The 13649-nt window shown below is 44.1% G+C and overlaps 1 pseudogene; it reads right to left on the minus strand.

Moving 5' to 3' along the window:
- Window positions 1–12540: 12540 nt before the first annotated feature.
- Window positions 12541–13244, minus strand: LOC116086374 (annotated as a pseudogene).
- Window positions 13245–13649: the final 405 nt, after the last annotated feature.

Consider the following 13649-nt stretch of genomic DNA (forward strand, 5'->3'; position numbering starts at 1 on the left):
ATAAACAATATATCCCATATGTATATGAATATGTATAGTTATATGTGAATATATTATATATTCATATTATATTTATATAATCTTGAACACACTCTCCACGGAGATTATAGGCAACCAATACCACAACTCATTTATGTGGTTCTGGAGACCAAACCCAGGGCTTCCTACACACTGAATAAACACTCCATCAACTAAACTACATATCCCTAGCACAATATTTAGCAACTTTAAAAGGACCTTTTGATTCACAGATTTCACCACTAAAGACAAAGTCAAACATTTATAGTACCTAATATTATCCTATACTAGATTCTACCTATCTTACACACACACATATAAACACCTGCTGGCTTGTAGAAAATAGCAATCCGGAGCTGGAGAGATGGCTCAGCGATTAAGAGCACTGACTGTTTTACTAGAAGTCCTGAGTTCAATTCTCCGCAACCACATGGTGGCTCACAACCATCAGTAATGAGATCTGTATGCCCTCTTCTGGTGTGTCTGAAGACAGCTACAATGTACTCATAAATAAAATAAATAAATCTTTTAAAAAATGCTTTTAAGAAAATAGCAACTTGCATGCTAGTTTACAGGAAACACAATGGTGATGCCATTAGATACAGCCAACAGAATTAGGAACATGAAAATTTTTGTGAGCTGAACGACTCGGTTTCTTCAACAAAGAAATCACAAGGAGAAGGTCTTGTCAAGCAAAAGAGACTGCCTGAGATCTCTATGAATGAAATGATGTGACACAATAATACAGGGAGGGGTTAGTGATAAAGATTGATAGAAGGAACTGGGTGTTAGGGCACACACCTCTAATCCTAGCACCCAGGAGACAGAAGCAGATAGATCTCTGAGTTCAAGGCTGGCTTGATCTACAGAGCATTTGAAAGACAGCCAGAGATATACAGGGAAACCCAGTCCCCCAAACACAAGACAAACCAACAAACAAAAAAAAACCAACAAAACCAAAAAAAGCAAAAATAAAACCAACCAACCCAAACAAGAAGAAGAATGATCGGCTTCTCCACCCACATAGCTGGGAGTACAAACAATGCAGCTGTAGCCACCTTTGGAGTGACAGTGGAGCCAAACTCAGGCCTTCATGTTTTCACAGCTGGCATTTTTAACGACTTGGCTGTTGTGGGGTGTTCAACAGAGAAGGTTGCTCCCACATATTGGGTTTAGGCCAATAGGAAGATCCATCGCTAGCCTCAATCTTCCCCTTTGTATTAGAAATTTTCCATAGTAGAGAGGCAGGGTGATACCCACCCGCACTCTGAAGCAGAAGAATTCTATGGTTTAGAGGTCACTTTTGGCTACAAAGTAAGATATTGTTTCAGAAAACAAAGGAAATAAAAACAGAAACAAAAGAACATCAAAGAGAGCGAAAATACTGACAAGAAAGTAAAGGATGATGTAACGGGATAGCTGGACGGTAACAAAGCAGGTGGCTTTTCCTGTGTCACCATCCCTCCTGTACAACATGACAGGCTCTGTCTTCCACAACCACCCTTCCAGTTGTTAGGAGTTGCTTCTGACTTAGAGGGTGACAGTCCCCCCTGCCGGGGATGTTTGTCAGTCCCTGGAGTGAGCACAGAATATCAGCAAGGCATGAACACACCCTACTGGATTCCAGGATAGGTTTTCAAGAAGTTTAATCTTTTCTCTCTTTTCCATCCTTTTATTGAACAAGTTTGAAATTTCTGCTATGGATGTGTGGGTTTTCTTTTTGTTTGTTCTTTGTTTTGTTTTTGTTTTTTTCTTTAGCATATATGATGGTTTGATAGGAATGGCCCCCATAGTCTCATGTGTGTGAATGCTTGGCCATAGGGAGTAGCACAGTTAGGAGGTGTTGCCTCGTTGGAAGTCTCCTGTCACTGTGGAGGTGGGCTTTGAAGTCTCACATCCTTAAGCTACACCCAGTGGGATATACAGTCTCCTTCTGCTCCCTGCAGCTCATGGTGTAGAACTCTTGGCTTCATGCACCATGTCTCTTCATTCACTCTTCAGCACCATGTCTGCCTGCATACTGCCATGCTTCCCACCATGATGATACTGAACTAAAGCTCTGAAATTGTAAGCCAGCCCCAACTAAATGTTTTTGTTGTTTGTTTTTGTTTGTAAAAGTTGCCATGGTCATGATGTCTCTTCCCAGGAATGAAACCCTAACTAAGACAGTATACTATATAAAATCATAAGGTGCCCGGCGGTGGTGGTGCACACTTTTAATCCCAGAACTTGGGAGGCAGAGGCAGGTGAATTTCTGAGTTTGAGGCCAGCCTGTTCTACAAAGTAAGTTCCAGGTCAGCCAGGGATATAAAGAGAAACACTGTCTTGGAAATAAAATAAAATAAAATAAAATAAAATAAAATAAAATCATAAGGCATTCAAACCTGCCCAAAGCACCATGTAGAATAAAAACAGAAAACAAAACAAAACAAAAAAACACTGATGTCCGCACACTCAGGGGCTCTGCCTGGGTGAAATTAGTTCTGGGCCTGAAATTCAGTTTTCTCAGCACATTGGTAATAATATTTGTCACCATTTACTATGAGATAACAGTTAGAGGTAAGAGTTAGAGATAACAGTTAGGCAAGGCTTATCAGAGTTCTGACCACATAGTGACCACTTCTGTTTATCCCTGAAGTGGGAGTGTACACACTTTGGCCTTTCTTGGGAATCCCAGCTAGTAAAGCAGTTGGAGACAGGTAGGCGGCCAGGAATCTCTCTTCCCATGTCAACAGAATAAAAAGCTTCTCACCTGCTCTCCTTCCACTCTGCTTTTTCTTTCTCTCTCTCTTTCTTTCTTTCTTTCTTCCTTTCTTTCTTTCTTTCTTTCTCTCTTTCTTTTAAAAGATTTTATTTATTTATTTTATGTATATGAATATGCACTGTAGCTGTACAGATGGCTATGAGCATTCATCTGGTTGTTGGGAATTGACTTTAGGACCTCTGCTAGCTCCAGCCAACCCTGCTCGCTCCAGTCAGCCCAGCTCACTTCGGGCCAAAGATTTATTTATTATTATAAATGTGTACACTGTGGCTGTCTTCAGACACACCAGAAGAAGGCATCGGATTTCATTACGGATGGTTGTAAACCACCATGTGGTTGCTGGGATTTGAACTCAGGACCTTTGAAAGAGCAGTCAGTGCTCTTACCCACTGAGCCATCTCACCAGCTCCCTGCTTTTTATTTCTTATTATGTATTTATTTGTTTACTTATTACTATTTAACAGAGGTTCCTGGCAAGCCTGGAATTCACTGTGTAGATCAGACTAACCTCAAATTCATAGAGATCTTCTGACCTCTATTTTGCAGAGTGCTGAGAGAGCAAGGGCATGTGCCATCACACCCAGCCTACCCTATTATTTTAACATTTCTGTTTTTCCCATTCAAAAATTAATCCAAGCCAGGCAGTGGTGGCACAGGCCTTTAATCCCAGCACTTGGGAGGCAGAGGCAGACAGATTTCTGAGTTCAAGGCCAGCCTGGTCTACAGAGTGAGTTCCAGGACAGACAGAGAAACCCTGTCTTGAAAAACAAACAAACAAAATTATCCAAATTACCTATTAATTTATTTCTTGCTTCTTCTCACTTTCCTTCGATAATGTAGAGTTAATAGGATTCTATTTTAATTCCCCATAGCATACAGACAACATCTGTCTGCTAGACATAGAGGGTTCTCAGTTTAGGAAATACACATGTCCGTAGTTTGTAAATTCCTGAGGTTGCATGAAGAACTGGAGCATGCATACATTCTTTTTAATATATATATATTTCTTTTATTAGATATTTTCTTTATTTACATTTCAAATTATATTCCCTTTCCTGGTTTCCCTTACTAAACCAGGAAAAAAAATCGTATTTCCCCCACCCCCTCACCCCCTACCTTGCTCACCAACCCCACCCTCTCCAGCTTTCTGGCCCTGGCATTCCCCTACAATGGGGCATAGACCCTTCAAAGGACTAAGGGCCTCTCCTCCCATTGATGACTGACTCAGCCATTCTCTGCTACATATGCAGCTGGAGCCATGAGACATGTGTCCTCAATGGAGGAGCTAGAGAAAGGACCCAAGGAGCTGAAGGGTTTGCAGCCCCATAGGAAGAACAACAATATGAACTAACCAGTACCCTCAGAGCTCCCAGAGACTAAACCACCAACCAAAGAGCATGCATACATTTTTACATGGGGTGCTGACCATGACCTAAAAGCAGGTGGCCTCGTGGATCCCTAACCTAACAGAGGAAAAGCTACTGCATTTACTAGAAGAAATGCAAAATAAGAAATACCCAAATATTTGCTGAGAACGCATTTAAAAGATGACGCAAGGAGCTGGGCAGTGGTGTTGCATGCCTTTAGTCCCACTGATCTTAGAGTTTGAAGCTAACCTGGTCGGCAGAGCAAGTTCCAGGACAGCCAGAGCTACAGAAAAATCCTGTCTTTTTGTGTGTCTGTGGTGGAATGTGGGGGACGGGGGGTGGGGGGAGGCAGGGAATGAGACAGGACCAGTGAGCAGTGAGATGCCTCTGTAGCTAGAGGAGCTTGCCGCCCAGCCTTATGTCATGAGTTTTGATCCCAGAATGCACATGGTAGAAGCAGAGAGCAGACACCTGCAAGCTGTTCTCTCATCTTCACATGTGCTGTGGCGTGTGCACGTGTGTGCGTGTATGACACAGAAGCCTGATGAGCCAGGTCGGAGTCTCAGAAACCACATAGTAAACAGAGAGAACCAACTCTGAAGGCTGTTTTCTGATCTCAGCATACATGTCATGGTGTAAACACATATAACTAGACAACAAAAGAATGAAACAAATAAAATAAACCTTAAAAAAAAAAAAGATGGCAAGCCTGGCAGTGGTGGCGCACACCTTTAATCTGCCAGGAGGCAGAGGCAGGTGGATCTCTCAGTTAAAGGCCAGCCTGGTCTACAAAGTTCTAGGACAGCCAGGGCTGCACAGAAAACCACGTCTTGAAGTCCCCCCTCCACCCCCAACCAAAAAAGAAAGAAAAGAAAAGAAAGAAGCAGAGAAGAAACAAAAAGGAGAGGAACAGAAAGTAAAGGAAAGGAAAGAAAAGAAAGTGGGGCACTGGAGAGGTTGTTCATCGATTAAGAGCACTGATTGTTCTTCCAAAGGTCTTGAGTTCAAATCCCAGCAACCACATGGTGGCTCACAACCATCTGCAATGTGATCTGATGCCCTCTTCTGGTGTGTCTGAAGACAGCTACAGTGTACCTACCATAAAACAAATAAATAAAATCTTAAAAACAAGAAAAAAAGAAGAGAAAGTGACTTTGTTCCTTAGCATGAACATGATCATCAGCACTGCCCGGCAGCAGCCACTTTCTTATATTTTAGCTTAAACATTGTAACTTTGTTCAGACGTCTCAGGCAAGCACTAATTGCCTTGGTTGCTTTCCAGACTCGCTCCTCTCTTCTTTCCTTCCAGGTTAGCCAACCCCAGACAAGCTCTCTTAATCTCTATCTCATGCCGAGGAAAGGAAAATGACCCATTATTCAGAAGAGTAAAACTGATTCTTTAGCAATGCACATGGGCCCTGTAGTGGTTTGAAAATGTCTTCTCTAGGCTCAGATAGTGAACGCTTAGTCCCCAGTGGCTGGCACTGTTTGGGGAAGTTTAGTAAGTGTGGCCCTTGCTGAAGGATGTGTGTCCCTAGGAATGGGCTTTGGACCTTGCATACTGTCTGTTTGGAGGATGCGAGTTCTTGGCTCCTTGCTTTCGCCACCTGCCTGCCTAATGCAATGCCTTCCCAACATAATGGACCCTTATCTTTCTGGAGCCTTAAGCCAAAATAAACTCCTTCTTCTATGAGGTGCCTAGATCATAGAATTTTAATCACAGCAACAAAAATGTAAACTAACACAGGCCCCTTCATACTTAGACTTGATACACCTACTGTGCTCTAAATATGCCCCCTAACACTAGGCATGTTAGAAATTCAATTCCCATAGCCACACTGTGGGGAGGAAGGGCTCAATCGATGGTGTTTAGGTGATGAGAACTCGGCCCTCCTGAGAGGAATGGTGATGCCGTTAAAATGGATTGTTAAAGGACTATATCCCTTACGGTTCCTGTTGCTATGACAAAAATCTCTCACATAAGCAACTTACAAAAGGAAGGGCTTATTCAGCTCACGGTCTGTGGTTGCAGTCTGTTGTCGTTCGGAAAGGGTGGTGCCAGGAGCATAGAGCTACTGGATGCACGGCATCATAGCAGTGGCAGAGAGAGATGGACACCGCTACTCAGAGCCCCCTTCCTTCTGTTCAGACCAGAACCCTGGACCCAGGCAGGACCCAGGGGATGTGCTCTCCCACATTTAGCACCAGTCTTTGTATCTGAACTCCTTCTAGAGCATCCCTCCTAGCATGCCCAGACATTTGTGTCCACGGTGCTGCTAAATCCAGCCAATCTGACAAGGTTGGCCACTGGTGCATTTGTTCTGTTTTGCCTTTTGGCCTTTAAGGTGTAGTGTCCTCTCTTGCCTTCTCCCCTGCGACAATGTGAGGCCACAGCAACAGGGAGACATTTTGTGACCAGAAACCAAACCTATCAGTGCTTTACTGTTAGACTTGCTACCTCCAGAACTTCAAAAAGTAAGCTTTTATCCCTTACGAGATACCCAGTGTCTTCGCCCATTTTGTGCAACACAGAGTGTTGAGGATTAGATTATTTGTTCTCTGTCTCTCTATCTCTCTGTCTGTCTCTGTCTCTGTCTCTGTCTCTCTCTCTCTCTTTCTCTCTCTCTCTTGTGTGTGTGTCTGTGTGTGTGTGTGTGTGTGTGTGTATGTCTACCTGTGTGGCAGGAAGACATGAGAAACAGCCATATCCTCCCATTCATGGGCTCTTTTCAACTTTGTTCCCTGTCTTCTGGTTGCTTAGACCACCCCTCCCCTCTTCTGAAACAACACTTTGTTTTTACGTGTCTCCTGTCTCTGTGCACACCTTCCATTCCACCATGAATTCCATCCCGTTCATGACTTTTCTTCACCTAGTTAACTTCTGCTTACTATCACCAAGGCCTTTATATAATTAAAAACAATGGTAACACCCTCTACTCTTGAGGGCTGGTGTACGTAGAGCGTTAGTTAACAAATCTTCCTGGCACATGTACATGCTCAATAGTTGTTTTTTTTTGTTGTTGTTGTTGTTTTTTCTTTTTCTTTTTGAGACAGGGTTTCTTTGTGTAGCCCTGGCTGTCCTGAAACTCACTCTGTAGACCAGGCTGGCCTTGAACTCAGAAATCCACCTGCCTCTGCCTCCCAAGTACTGGGATTAAAGGCGTGCACCACCACCGCCCAGCTTCAATAGTTTTTTTTTTTTTTTATTATCAATATAATGCTATCTCTCACCATAAACGTCTCTCTCATACACACACACACACACACACACACACACACACACACACACACACATGCACAGTGTACTAGGCTGGTCCGGCAACTTAGGCTCAGTCAAGTAATTGGCCTTGAGCCCTGGAGCCTCTGTGGGCAGTTTCTGATTGCAGGGCGCACAAGGAGCTCACCTATAACTCCTGAGTCTTTGGCTTCTGTTTCAGTCACAACCCCTCACAGCTGCCCCTGCAGGAGATGTGTGCTCTATCAGGTAGACAATGCCCCAAGCTCCCAGCATTCCAGCTGGACCCTACCCCCAGTCATCTGACCACAGCCAGGCATGCCTTGTCCCCAAAGACAGATAGCCACACCCCATACAATAAAAGGGGTGGTTTGCCCCCTCCTCTCTCTCTTGCTTCTTTTCTTGCTCTCTTTCCTCTTTTGCTCTTTGTTTCTTCTCTTTTCCTGCTCTTTCTTTTCTCTTCTCTTGCTTTCTTCCTCTCTCCTCTCTTCTCTCTCTCTCTCCTCTTCTCCTCTCCTTCCTCTCCTTTCCTTCTCTCTACTTGACCAGTCTATTTTCTCCTTCCTACAATAAAATATCTTATTTATACATTGCCTCCTTTCTAACTAATGCACTGTGCAGCCACAGGCCCCAGCGAGGGGAGAGAGAGAGCTCCAGGCCGCAGTAGTGGCCCGAACACAGTACAACACTCTACCCTCTGAGATACTCTACAGTCCTACATCAGCTTTATTTGTCAACTTTATTAATTATTAACTTATTTACTTTTAAAAAATTTATTTGCTTTTGTTTTTTTTTTTTTTCAAGACAGAGATTCTCTGTGCAACCTTGGCTGTCCTGGAACTCACTCCTATAGACCAGGCCAGCCTCAAACACAGAGATCTGCCTGTCTCTGCCTCCCAAGTGCTAGGATTAAAGGTGTGTGACTCTACCTCCTGACTTTAATTTCATTTTTATTTTTGATGCTATATATGGTATTGTTTTGCATGTTTTCTGTCCTTTAAGTTTTTAGTTGACTGAACATCAGAAAATCAGGTCATTTCGACAACCAGCATTTAGAGCTACAGAGACTCTACAGAGAGAACACTAAACAGAAAACACTAAACTGGAGGAAAGGTCGTAAGGGATGGGAACAAGTAAATAAGCTCACTGAGAACACTAAGGACTGACCACAAGTCTTATCCCCACAGGGAGGGAAGTTGACACAACCTAATTTTGCAGGACAATTTGATATGGTATTCTAACATTTTAAACGCAATCTACTGGAATCTGCTCCATAAACACTCCGAAATGCAGCAGTAAATGAGAAGGCCGAGCCCTGCAAGGCTAGTGTTGTGTTCCATTTGTAGTGTCTGGGGCAGGGGGATGGATAGTCTGAAACTCTTACTCCTCCAGGCTCGGCTTCCCAAGGGCTGAGATGATGGGTGAGAACTGACACACCTGGATCCTAGAAAGTTAGTTTGAAAGAATGAAAAAAAAAAAAAAAAAAAAAAAAAAAAAACAAGGAGATAGTTCAACTGGTCACCAGAAGAACTCAGAACAACTGGGAAGCTGGGGAGCTATGGCGAGTCTACGTAATGAAACAAAATGTAACTAGGAAAACGGAGGCGGCGTTGTGTATCCTGCAGATAGAGTCTCAGAATATACCATTAGGTGGAAAGGCAAGTTGCAAAATGATCTACACACATTAGGCCCCCCGTTTCTTAGCCAATTCAATGACAGAGAATTTAAGATAGACCAGACTCAGTCACTGAGTGTGGTACAGGTCTGTGATCCTACTTCAGAAGCTGAGGGAGGAGGACCAGGAGGAGTTCCAGGCCAGCTTGTACGAGCGTGAGATCCTGACTGAGGCACAAATCACTTCTGTCATCACAGGCCACCCTAGTGTTGTTCTGGATATGTTTACCTTCATCTTGACACCCCCCCACCCCCCCACCCCGTCCTTTATCAGCAATGTATTATGGAATGTAAAATGCTCAAAATGTATTATCTGCTTGCATAAAAATAGCCTTGTGGAACACCTTATGATAAATTTTTAAAAATGAATGTTATATAAAGGTAACCACGAAGCGGGCAATAAAAAAAAACCTGTTTTTACTTAAAATGGCTGACTCTCCAGTTGAACTCATATGATGTTTATTTTGCCAACCTGAATGTATTAAGAACCACCTAGGGTATTAGTGAGGAGCACCTTTGGGTGTGTCTGTGAGGGCTTTTCCAGAGGGTAAGTTGAGAGGAGAAAAGCCTTGCAGAGTGTGGGCAGCACCATCCCATGGGGGGGTGTGATCGTAGACAGGCTAAAGAATGGGGGAAGGGGACCTATGAATGTGGTGTCACGCAGCCGTGGGCCAAGTACTTGGAAGGTGGAGGCAGGAGAATCAGAGGAGCTCAAGGCCAGCTGCTGTTATACCATGAATTTGAAGCCAGCCTGGGGTCTAAAAGACCCTGTCTCAAAAAAGAGGAGGAGGGGACAGTGTTTGAGGAGATGGCTCAGTGGTGAGGCACCTAAGCACGTGCCCTGTGAGCATGAGCAACTGACTTTGAACCTTTCAAGAATCTATGTGAAAAGCCAAGCACGGTTTCGAATGCTTGTAAACCCAGGGTGTGTGTGTGTGTGTGTGTGTGTGTGTGTGTGTGTGTGTGTGTGTGTATGTATAGTGTAGTATAGCATAGTATGTGTGTGGTGTAGTGAGGGTGTGTGTGTATGGTGTAGCATGAATGTGTGTGTGTATGGTGTGGTATGTGTGTATGGTGTAGTGTGTGAGTGTGTATGTGGGGTGTGGGGTGTGTATGTGTGTGTATATGGTATGGAGTGTGTGTGTATGGTGTAGTGTGAGTGTGTGTGTGGTGTATGTGTGTGTGTGTATATAGTATAGTGTGAGTGTTTGTGTGTATGGTGTGGTGTGTCTGTGTGTATGGGGTAGTGTGAGTGTGTGTATGGTATAGTATTAGTGTTTGTGTATAAGGTATGATGTGTGTGGGGGGGTATAGTGTGTGTGTATTGGTGTGGTATGTGTATATATATGGTGTGGAATGTGTGTGTGTGTGTGTGTGTAGATAGACAGAGCCCAGCCAGTCTAGCCTAAAAAGAAAACTTCTAGTTCAGTTAGAGACCCCTGTATCAGAGAAATAAGGTTGGCAGTGATAGAAAAGGCCTCCAAGTGTTGCATGTATGCACATAGGCGCATGTGGATGTGCTCTCACACACACGTGGAACAAAGAAAGAACATCTCTCTGTTTGATTGTGGATGCAATGTCACTGCCACCTCATGCTCCTGCCACCATACCTCTCCCACCATGATAGACTCTGTCCCCTGAACCATGAGCCAAAATAAACCTTTTCCCCTTCAAATTGTTTCTTGTCCAGCATTTGGCCACAGCAATGAGAACAGCTATGAATGCAGCTCATAAGGTATTTGAAGCCAGAAGACAATCCTCTGTTGCTTTTATAAGATTTATTTGTATTTTATGGATATGGATATTTTGCCTGCATGTGTGTCTGTGCATCTGGTGCATGCACTGTACCTGCAGAGGACAGAGAGAGGGCATCATAACCCCTGGAACTGGAGCTACTACCAGTTGTGTGCTGCCCTGTGGGTGACGGAAATGAAACCTGGGTCTGCTGGTGCACTTAACTGCTGGGCCATCTCTCCATCCCTGCCTCCGTTAAAAAAAAAAAAATCTATCCTTTAAAATTTTGTTGTGCTGGACAGTGGTAGTGCACGCCTTTAATCCCAGAACTTGGGAGGCAGAGGCAGGTGGATTTCTGAGTTTAAGGCCAGCCTGGTCTACAGAGTGAGTTCCAGGACAGCCAATGCTATACAGAAAAACCCTGTCTCAAAAAAACAAAACAAAACAAAAGAAAAACAAAAACAAAAATAAAGTTTTGTTGTAGAGCACTATCCACTGAACATCACAGTCATCATCAACATCACAGCAGCCATGCCTTCTGGCAAGAGGCCCTCCAGATCCAGCCTGTCAGACATTCCCCTGTAGAAGGAGATGAAGAGGGTTATTGGATGCCCATCTGAGATTCCAGCAACTCTCTTCTGCACCTCCCAGACATTTGTGTGCAGTTTCTCCCCAGCTACATGGCCTTCTAAAGTGCTGGCGTATGTAGAGGACAGGTGAACTGAGCAGAGTGACCAAGCCAGCCCAGTCAGTCAGCAGGGTCTCAGGGAGGGAGCGAGGATTGAAAAGAAAAAGACAATTAGATAACACCACAACATGACTCCAGCCAGTTCTAAAGCTGAACCTGAAGCGGATTTATTTATTTTTCCTTCTGCTTTTATATCATTCTAGGTACATACAAAGAATATGGTCAGTCCCAAGGCATAAACAGAGAGTAGTTAGGGAATAAACAGAGCATAAACAAAGGTCCCATGATTACTGTATTTCAGGGTCTAAAAGAACACATTCCTCAGCTGTATTCATCTTGAGCCTACTTCCTTGTCCTAGCCCAATGTAAAATTCCTAGAAGTGTCCCAAAAAGCTCTCCACAGCAGAGGAGTTCACTGGGACCATAACGGGGAAGGACACTTATCTGTGCTGCCCTGCAATGGGGAGGACTTCATCTGTGCTAAGGGGGTGAGGAAGACTTTTATCTATGCAACTATGGAAGGAGGACTTCTTTCATGCAGCTTTGGGGAGGATTCTGTTTATGTGGCTATGGGGGAGGACTACACCTTTGTAGCTATGGGCGAGGATTCCATTTATGCCATGGGGAGGACATGGTCTGTGCTGCTCTGTTGAGGAGGGACCCATCTGTACTGCCTTGGTTAGAACTCGGTCTGTGCTGCTATGGGGAGGACTATGTGTATGGAGCTATGGCAGAGGATTCTATCTATGCTGTGGGCAGTGGGGGGGGTGATCTGTGCTGCAATGGGGTGGGAGCACCTCCTCTATGCAGCTATGAGGAAGTTGTCATCCATACTGTAGTGACATGAGTGATGCAGCTGCTTTAGGGAGTTATCAGTGTTCCTGTAAGTTACCCCTCACTCATGCTCAGTAAGTAAGCCTAATAGACTTAATAGCTAAGAGCTATAATAATCTAGTAGTTCCCTAGTTAGTCTTGGGAGACTTGTGCTTTGGTCTGTCACTGGAGCCCTTAGACATTTGTTTCCAGCTCCCTAGGGGAAAGAGTTCATTCAACAGGCATCTTTTTTTTTATTTAGTTTTTATTCATAATCATAAACTTAATTTTGCAATCCAGCTAGACTTGAAGGGGAATGAGGAAAATATGGAACCCAAAGAACTTCAGTGAGAGCAGAGATTGCAGGGTATTGCGAGCAGATGGGGTGGGGATGCTCTCCTGAGCTATAGAAGGAATGGTTTGATGGGTAAAATGCCCGCAAGTCAAAAGAAATTAGAGTTGTCCACAGTCAGAAATGGTGATCTTACTGGTCTTGTCATTCCTGGACCCAAAACACTCCATGGCTTCCACAATGTTCATGCCTTCTTTCACCTTTCCAAAGACCACATGTTTGCCATCCAGCCATTCAGTCTTGGCAGTGCAGATAAAAAACTGGGAACCATTTGTGTTTGGTCCAGCATTTGCCATAGACAAGATACCAGGACCTGTATGCTTCAGGATGAAGTTCTCATCCTCAAATTTCTCTCCGTAGATGGACCTGCCACCAGTGTTATTATGGCGTGTGAAGTCACCACACTGGCACATGAATCCTGGAGTAATTCTGTGAAAGGAGGAACCCTTATAGCCAAATCCTTTCTCTCCAGTGCTCAGAGCATGGAAGTTTTCTGCTGTCTTTGGAACTTTGTCTGCAAACAGCTTGAAGGAGACGTAGCCCAAGAGCTCGTCATCGGCCATGATGTCGAAGAACATGGTGGGGTTGACCATGGCTGCAGCAAGTGGCAAGAAAGCGACAGTGGCATCTGCAAAGCTCAACAGGCATCTTAATGTCAGTCTGGGACATACTAGCTTTGCAGTGTCATACTCTAGACCCTCAAAAGACACCTGAAGGTCTCTAGCCTTTCTCTCAACCTGCAGTTACCCTGGATTCCAGAAACAATGAGACTGATCAATAACATCTTATTGTAGAGAGAATATCTTTTGTATTGTGTTGATGCATCACCTGCCAGTTAAAAAGCCCCATGGCCTATGGCTTAGGCAGGAAATGGGAGATGAGACATCTGAAAGGAGAAAGAATTATGGGAGAGAATGAGGCAGGAGAACAGCCTGGATGAGTAGACAGACGAATGGTACCTGAGCACAAGGTAACCAGCCACGTGGCAGAATGTAGGTTAAAAT

Source organism: Mastomys coucha, unplaced genomic scaffold (assembly GCF_008632895.1).
Source record: "Mastomys coucha isolate ucsf_1 unplaced genomic scaffold, UCSF_Mcou_1 pScaffold12, whole genome shotgun sequence".
NCBI lineage: Eukaryota > Metazoa > Chordata > Mammalia > Rodentia > Muridae > Mastomys > Mastomys coucha.